The sequence below is a fragment of the Herpailurus yagouaroundi genome, unplaced genomic scaffold, assembly GCF_014898765.1.
Source record: "Herpailurus yagouaroundi ecotype Mexico unplaced genomic scaffold, PumYag 216, whole genome shotgun sequence".
Classification (NCBI taxonomy): Eukaryota; Metazoa; Chordata; class Mammalia; order Carnivora; family Felidae; genus Herpailurus; species Herpailurus yagouaroundi.
Genome location: NW_024412447.1, coordinates 62,909 through 71,566, shown reverse-complemented (window position 1 = coordinate 71,566; position 8,658 = coordinate 62,909). Strand labels below are relative to the sequence as shown.

The 8,658-nt window shown below is 54.1% G+C and overlaps 1 long non-coding RNA gene across 4 annotated transcripts in view; it reads left to right on the top strand.

Annotated features, from left to right (window-relative positions):
• Positions 1-2,480: 2,480 nt before the first annotated feature.
• LOC121017463 (uncharacterized) overlaps positions 2,481-8,658 on the top strand; it is a 21,601-nt gene continuing 15,423 nt past the window's right edge. For all 4 annotated transcript variants that reach the window (XR_005784760.1, XR_005784758.1, XR_005784759.1 and 1 more), the window contains exons 1-2: positions 2,481-3,658; positions 6,124-6,294. This is a non-coding gene — a long non-coding RNA (uncharacterized LOC121017463). The remainder of the gene's footprint in view (positions 3,659-6,123; positions 6,295-8,658) is intronic.

Genomic DNA, 8,658 nt, shown 5'->3' with positions numbered 1-8,658 from the left:
GTGGAGTGTGAGGGGGCTCCCCGGCACCATCACAGGGGCAAACTCTGAACAGAAGCCTCTGCAACCCCACCCAGCCCATCTCTCACCTTAAGGGTAAAGGAGGCATCACTCTGTCCCCTCAGCCCCAGACCGCACAGGGCCTATTTGGCCATGGTGTGTGTACCTTCTCTGTCCATTATGTGCAGGTTAACTTATCCCCGGGATTGACACTGGCACCTCTGTATTGCACGCTGGGCCATGCTCTCTGGCTTTTCTGACCCAGCCTCTCCCACCCACTTTCTGGACTGTGAAGCACCGCGCATTCCCGCGGGCCATCAAAGGAAGCCCGGCTGCCCTCTGTGTTTGGAGCAAAGGCAGTGATTCCTGCGACACCCCTAGTTGACTCCCTCCCCCGCAGATTTCCCCATCTAAAACTGGAAATGCTCCAGTCCCTTCTGGTGCTGAACTCGTCAGTGAACCAGCTCTGAGTGGCCTCCACCCACTTCCCAGATTCATTCCTCCAAGGTCCCCCCCCCGGTCTGACCCCACGCTCCCCACAGAGTCCAAACTGAGCTCCTGGTGGCCGAGAACCTTGCGGAGTAGCGCCCTCCCCCACAAAGACCCCGCAAGGTAGCGAGGAGCTTCGCTGGCCTCGGGCCTTTGGAACTCAAATTAGGCCAAGATGATCAGCGGTACCGAGGCCACCACGAGGGCATTAAAGTGTGACCGTTCCTATGTACGTTCAAAACAGATCATTAGTGTTTAAGAAAACGTAATTCATGACGTCCTTGTGAAGGGTTACACTAAAAATGAAGAACTCGAAGAACTGTGTGTCTGAGCAGGTGGCGACCCTCACAGGTGCAAACTCAGACACAAAGGAACCCCCCCCCCCAAAAAAATCGGGTCTCGCGCACGCGCAGACCGGAAAGGCTCAGCGCCACAAGACTCCACCACAGGAGCCCTCTGCGTGGGGTGGCTCAGCACACGCGTAGAGCGTATCGCAGGGCGCCGCACGACACTCTGGTAGAGACGGCTGAGGGAGGAAGGAGAGGCTCTGCGCACGTGCAGAACGGACTGCCTTACGACAGCGCCTCCCCAAACGGCTGAAGGGGTGAGGGGGCTCCGCGCACGCGCAGAGCGGCACAACAGGGCTGCAGGACACGTTAGGAAACGGGGAGGCGGCTCCTGCGCTCTCCAGCGGAGACACGGGGGTGGGTGGGGGAAGATCGGGTCACGATGGTGGTCGAGCGAGCTAAAGAAAACCCAGATATTGTGTGTGCCTCCGAACTGAGCGGACGACGTGTAGCTGCTCAGCGAGAAACTTGAATGTGCCTGAGGAGAAAACGCGTTGAAGACAGCGCTGCGCAGACGCCGCTTGCAGCTGGACTTGCGCAGGCGCGGAGTGTAGCTCAGGCCGGCACAGGCGTACTGTGGCGGCAGCCCCTGCGCAGGCGCGGTTTGGAGGCCGAGACTATGGAAGTCTGGCGGGCTGAGGGGCAGGCTGGGCCTCTGTCCTTCAGCGTTTGTCGCCCGTCTGGTCCGCGGGTCCCCCTTCCGCAGGTGTTTATTGGTGCCTGTTGCGCGTGGCCGCCGCGGGGCAGGAGCGCGCGTCGAGAGCCGGCCCCGGCTTCGACTTGGGCCCGGGTTCCAGTCGGCGAGCCTTAGGGTGACGCGCTGTGCGCTCAGGGTGCGCGCAGGCCTGTGACTCCATCGGGAGGCGACGGGAAGCCCCCGGCCCCCATCCGCGTCCCCGCCCTATGACCTCGCGAGAAGGTGCCTCCCGTCCCGTCCGTCCAGCTCCCTTCCTCTCCTGTCACCTTCCCCTCGTCCCCTCCCCGCCCCCGTGAACGTGGCACCTCCAGTCGCTAGCCACGACCCCCTTCCCGGGCGGCGTGGTGCCCCTCGGTGTCCTCGGGAGGGAGAGCCCCGCCGTCCGCTGGTGGCCGCTCTGTCCTCCCCCTACCCCGGCTGCGAGCGCCCGGGTCTGCCTCCGCGCCCCTCTCTTGCGCCGCTTTGTCCGTGTCCCCGCCGCCGCCGGGGGACCGAGCCTTCCCAGGACTGCAGAGAATAGGGAGTAAGACGGCGCGCCCGAGTCCCTGTGGCCCGGACATACTGCCTGACTGTTGTCAACTGTCTGTGTTTAAAGAAAGGAAAATAGGCAGCATTCCTCCTCATCCATTAGTGGGCATTTCGTGTTTCGTGTGTGCTACGATAGAATGTGATTTTCACTAATGTCCCTTAAAAGCAACTTGGCTGAGAAAAATAATGTCTTACATGGAAATGAAGAGCACTGTATATTTTCTGGTATTTTTCGATCATGAGCATACATTAGGGTTTTAAATAGTAATTTCTTTTTTTTTTTTAATTTTTTGAATATTTATTTATTTTTGAAAGAGAGACAGAGCATGAATCAGGGAGGGGCAGAGAGAGAGAGGGAGACACAGAAGCAGAAGCAGGCTCCAGGCTCTGAGCTGTCAGCACAGAGCCCAATGCGGGGCTCGAACTCACAAGCTGCAAGATCGTGACCTGAGCCAAAGTCGGATGGTTAACCGACTGAGCCATCCAGGCGCCCCTAAATAGTAATTTCTTAATCTTTTTATAATTATACCCATGTATTATCAAACCACTGCCTTCACAAATCTTGCGTAACTCTCCTTGGCAATTCTGATTCCTGGCCCCCCCCCCCCCCCGCCCCAGTGAAGAGTTGGTATTCTGGATGAACCCAAAAATGCTTTGGTCACTTCTCCATTTTTGTCTCTTCAGGAGTAAGTGGAGTTGTCAGGTTGGCAGATAAACCTGTTCCAGTGTGTGAATGGCTGGTTTTAAAGTAGTAAAATTGTACTTTTTAGTACCATAATGTCTATAAAAAGAATTGGGTGATGGAAGTTGGTACTATCAGAGACAGCACCTGTGAACAAAGTCACGTGTATGTGTGTATAGGGTGTCTGTGTAAATATCTGTATCTTAATACGTTTGTTTCCCTCCAGCCTAAGCTCCTACTTGATGGACTGGTTTTGCTCCCCCCCCTCCCCCGCTCTCTCCCTTCTCTGCCTGCCAGGAGCCTCTGCCCTGCTCCCTGCATTCCAGGTTTGCTGAACTGCTGTGCTCCCCCTGACTGCCACGCTGTTTCGTCCATCTTCCCATCTCGTAATTTATCGTGTGCCTGATGCCCTTTCGGACGCTCCCTCGTTCCTCCGTCTGCACTGTGTCTTTGGAGACCTACCTCAGATACCGTGTCTTGGTAGCCTTTCCTGACCGTGGAGAAGACGTGGATCCCTGTTGCGTGGGCGCGCTGTGCTCCAGAACTTGGCACTTGCACAACCGGTTACTGATAGCAGTGCTGTGCTGATTTCACGTTGTGTCTCTTTACCTCTTCTGAAGTACAGGGTGGACTTTGTCATTTGTACTTCCAGCTTCTCTTCATACAGGGCTCGGAGCTGACAGACGCAATAAATACTTGCTGCCTGACCAGCTTAATGAATGAATAAATGAAGGTACTGTTTTCTGAAGTTTCTGTCTTGTTCAGTACAGGACAGAGCAGCAAGGCAGGCACCTAGAGAGAACGAAGAGGGTGTTGATGTTGTCGAGACAGTGCTCCGGGACTGTAGACACGCAGCGAAGTTGTGACTTGGTGGGTGGTGTGCAGGCGAGAGGAACAGAGGAGTCACATAATGAAGAGGTATTGAGTCCAAAGCAGCATTTACTTCCTTTTAAAAATCAACTCTTGGGACGCCTGGGTGGCTCAGTCAGTTAAGCGGCCGACTTTGGCTCAGGTCATGATCTCACCGTCCGTGAGTTCGAGCCCCGCGTCGGGCTCTGTGCTGACGGCTCGGAGCCTAGAACCTGTTTTGGATTCTGTGTCTCCCTCTATCTGATCCTCCCCCGTTCATGCTCTGTCTCTCTCTGTCTCAAAAATAAATGAACGTGAAAAAAAAGAAAAAAAAAACTCCTTGAGGTATAACTTACATAAAATGCAGCCACTTTAGATGTACGTTTTGACAAAATTAGGCAGACGTGAGCACTCGTGTAACCATGACCGTATTCGACACGTGGAACCTCTCCATCACCAGAGATGTTGCCATGTGCTCCTTTCCAACCAGGCCCTCGTACCCCGGTCCCAAGCACCTCTGATCCCCTCCCTCCCTCCCTTCCTTCCTCTTTCTTTCTTTCTCTCTCTCTCTCTCTCTCTCACTCTCTTTCTTTCCTTTTATTTTTGAGAGAGAGACAGAGCGTGAGTGGTGGAGAGGCAGAGAGAGAGGGAGACACAGAATCTGAAGCGGGCTCCAGGCTCCAGGCTGTCCGCACAGAGCCCGACGTGGGGCTCGAACCCACGAACCGTGAGATCACGACCTGAGCCGAAGTCGGCCGCTCCACCGACTGAGCCCCCCAGGCGCCCTGTCCTCTTTCTGTCCCTACAGAGATTTGTCCTTTTGTTGAGGCACCTGATGCGCGGTAAGCCAATGATTGACATAGTTGTTGAAGCACAGAAAGCCTTATTATCAGAAGGGCAGCCCAACCAGGAGGCAGGGGGCCATTCCCAAAGCTGCCTTGCCTTGTTGAATCTAGGGACAGGTTATATGTGATTGGTTAGGAATGCGAGTATGTGAAGGGAAGTTTATGGGCTTCTTGAAAGTTGAGGGTAGTCTTGAAACCACTGAAGGTATGCATTCTTCTGGACGGTGAGGCGCCATCTGGGATCTGCCTGGTACATCAGATAGTTTTAAGAAAAATGTTATCATCTGTTTTCCATCAGATTCTTATAATCAATGTGCAAACAAGGGATGAAGTGGGAAGGGCAAAGTTAATGATGAGTCATGCGCAGGGCTTAGGGAAACACAACAAAAGAAGGGGATGGGAGGCTAGGTTAATAATACAACTATGGTACAGCTTCTGCTCTCAGCAGGTCCCAGAACCAAGTGTCTGGCCTCGCTTTCCATAACGTTGTGTAAGTGGAATCACACAGCACGTACCGGTTGGTGGTTTCGTCACTCGGCATGTGTTTGCTGTTGAGCAACACTGGGTGAAGCGGTAGCTGGCAAAAAAAGACTGATGATAGATGCATAGAAGGATGGAAAAAATAGAATTACGTGATGAACCAAAGTGTTAATGTAGTGAAGGTACTAATGATAATACCATTAGTAATGGTACTTAGTAATAGTAATGGAGTATCCCTATATGTCTGCACATTATCAGTCTTTTCTTTTTTTTTAATGTTGATTGGTTGGAGAAAGCGTGAGTGGTGCAGGGGCAGAGAGCAAGAGAGAGAGAGAATCCCAAGCAGGCTCTGGGCCAGCAGCACAGAGTCTGACATGGGGCTCAATCCCACGAACTGTGAGACCGTGATCTGAGCCGAAATCAAGAGTCAGATGCTTAACCGACCGAGCCAACCATGCACCCCTGTACATTATAAAACATCTTTTATGTGTGTGTGAAAGTTTTCATAAACCTGGAGAAAAATACGTAGGTTTTTAAGTCAGAGGTTCCTCCTTTAAAAAAAAAATTTTTTTTTTAGTTGATTTTTGAGAGACACAGACAGTGTGAGGGGGAGAGGGGCAGAGAGAGAGAGGGAGAGAGAGAAAATCCCAAGCGGGCTCTGCACCACCAGCATAGAGCCTGATGCAGGGCTCGAACTCACGAAACCGTGAGATCATGACCTGAGCCAAAACCAAGAGTCAGACACCGAACCCACTGAGCCACCCAGGTGCCCCCAGAGGTTTCTACTTTTATCCATTATCTTAAAGTAGTGGTATCCAGTTATGAATTCCAGTACCTCTTAGGGATGCGGAGAGGTTGACAATGGGATGCTTCCAGTTTTTTTCTGAATATTTTTAAAAGGCTTTGGGGGACGCCTGGGTGGTGCAGTCAGTTAAGCGTCTGACTTCAGCCAGGTCACGATCTCGCGGTCCGTGAGTTCGAGCCCCGCGTCGGGCTCTGGGCTGATGGCTCGGAGCCTGGAGCCTGTTTCCGATTCTGTGTCTCCCTCTCTCTCTCCCTCCCCCTCCCCCGTTCATGCTCTGTCTCTCTCTGTCCCAAAAATAAATAAACGTTGAAAAAAAAAATTAAAAAAAAAAAAGGCTTTGGAAATTCCAGCACTTATCCATAGTTAGCCACACTTGCTGATGTGTCCACTATCTTTTATTTCAGCCTGTTGGAGTCACCCTGGTTATCTTGTGCTTGAAACGTGCTCAGAACGTGCTTGAAACGTGCCAGAAACGTGTGGGCAGGTCATGCCTGACAACGACAACTGGGGAGACTCCTCATCTGTTAGGTGCTGTTCGGGAGGCCTGCATCTTAACACGTGTGTGAGGTTCATGGGTGAGAGATGATGAGGGGCGGCTGGTCATGGGGAGGAGATGAGGGGCAGCTCCCAGGAGCGACCTCACCCCCATGTGACAGTGATGGGGATCTGGCACACACTGGGAGTGGTGACTGGGGTGGGTCCTGTGTGCTTGAGGAGGCCACAGGGCCACCTGTAGCTCATACAGACCCTTTGTGCCGATGGAAGAAGGCCTCCACTGGGGAGATGGCCAGAAGCCGTGTGCCCACCCCGGCAGGTGTGCCCCTTTGGGCACCAGGCCTGGTGGGCAAAGCACCCCCTTGGTGGCACACACTGTCCGGCTCTACCTGGTGGCCTCAGGGTAAGACAGGCTTAGTCCTCAGCCTCTTGCAGCTTGTATTTAGGGACAGGGGCAGACCAGTACACGGAGAAACGAAGGTTGGGAGCGGTTTCCGTTTGCTCAGGGGGAGGCCTGAGGAGGGGACCTGGCGTCAAATGGCTGGTGCGGCGCGATGTCATGAACAGGAAGCGTAGGAGGTACAGGCCCGTGTTGTGTCGTGGACGGTCGCTGATGTCTTCAGGTTTCCTCCCCACTTGGGTTTTAGTTCATCCTGGGCCTCTTTGGCTTCTCTGTGGTTGTTTGAAGGGTCATGTGGAGCCGGGTCAGGCCAGCCAGGGACTAGTCCCATCTGAGAGCTGTGCTTGTTTGGGAGTGTGGGTGCAGGGGCATGGCAGTCCGCTCTTCTCTGGGAGGCTGAGGTGCTGGTCTCCCTTTGACTCAGTCGCAGCCCTGCCTTCGTGAGGAAAGGGAGTACCAGCTCCTCCCCTTGTTGGCCTGGACCTACGGGCCTGCTTGGACGGTAGACACCAGCGGCCTGCAGCGTAGGTAGGACCCCGGCATCCCAGGGAGCCCCAGGTCCCTCCGGGAGCTTAAGGAGGGAATTCCTTAAGCAGAGTACACCACAGATCAACAAAAATGGGGTGTGGGGGGACACCTAGACCTTACAATACATGGAAGAATGCCCTAGTGTGCACCTAGGATGTTTTGGAAAGAAACCAGATGACCTCCTGTAGCCTGGGTCAGGGCATCTAGGTGAAGAAAGACTCACTGTGGGGCCGTTTGGCACGCGGGGTTGTGTAAGTCACATGTAAAACTGCATGTTGGTTCGTGGCATTTTCTGTGGGCAGATGGCAGGTCCCCTCGCCCTGCGGTCCCCCTGCCCTCTGATTTGGGCGTTTCTCCTGTACAAGACGGGGGCCCTGAAGCGTCTGGGAAAAGAAGCCGGAACAGGCACAGGACATAGGCCACCAGGATGCTGGTCGCCAGTGGTCGTGCCCAGTGGGGATGCTCCCCTGGACCCAGGGTTGTCCTCCCTGACGTGAGGCCACCAAGCTGAAAAGACTTTCTTCGGTTTCTTCCGGCGTAAAAGGCTTCCACTGTGCGAGGACTCAGGAATCATGCATAAGTGTGGCTTCTTGGCCTTTTCAGGGGCAGCGATGGCTCAGAGGATCCACAAAGGCCCAGGTGCATGGCCGTACAGACTTTCCCATCCCTGCCCATCCCTGCTGCCCACATTTCTGCACACGCTGTGCTCCTATCACATGCCCTTAGCTCTCTTTCCCCACGCTGAGAATCCTCCCAAGTTCTTATCCCATGTCTAGACTCAGGAATGCTAGGACAAAACCACAAGCCTACACATTCCTCCTCCCTCTAGAGGGGCCCACTTCTGTGGTATGAAGCTGAGCGCTGCCCACAGCAGTTAGACTTGTCTGGACGCGTCCGGAGTCAGGCCACGAGCCCCTGCGCTCCAGCCATACAGATGCACAGGGCGTGTTCTCAACGTTCTGCCCGAGCCTTCATACATATTCTGAGTCTTCTCCCCAAATGGAAGATTACCTTTAATACAAAGTGATCACCAGCAATGTGAAAACCAGACAGAGATCCCTCTGAAAAGGCTGTAATCCTGGTGATGCCAACACTGAAAAGGGCCGAGTCAGAGGGAGTAGCTGCCACTCCTCAGTGTCCACTGTGTATGACTTGTTCCTTTGGAAGGAGTGTTCCTGCAGGTACTGTAAGTGAGTGTCTTACAGTGGCCACACCACCCGTAAAAGTGGCCCAAACTTGCTGGCGCTCCCCGAGCTGTCCAAGGGTGTCCCCTCTGTGGCACCATTGGACTTGCTATCTCCAGACATCGCGATACACTCCCTTCCTTGCCTTCCCTGGTCTCGGACCCTGGGATCTTGGAAGTGCACGGATTAATGCAGCGGGCGCCTGGCCCCAGAGCAGCTGCGGAGGGACTAGATTGCAGCCTCCAAGCTGAGCTTGGCATCAGAGAGGCCAGGCACAGCTGTGCAGGGTCCGTGCTGGGTCCGTGCTGGGTCCGTGCTGGGTCCGTGCTGGG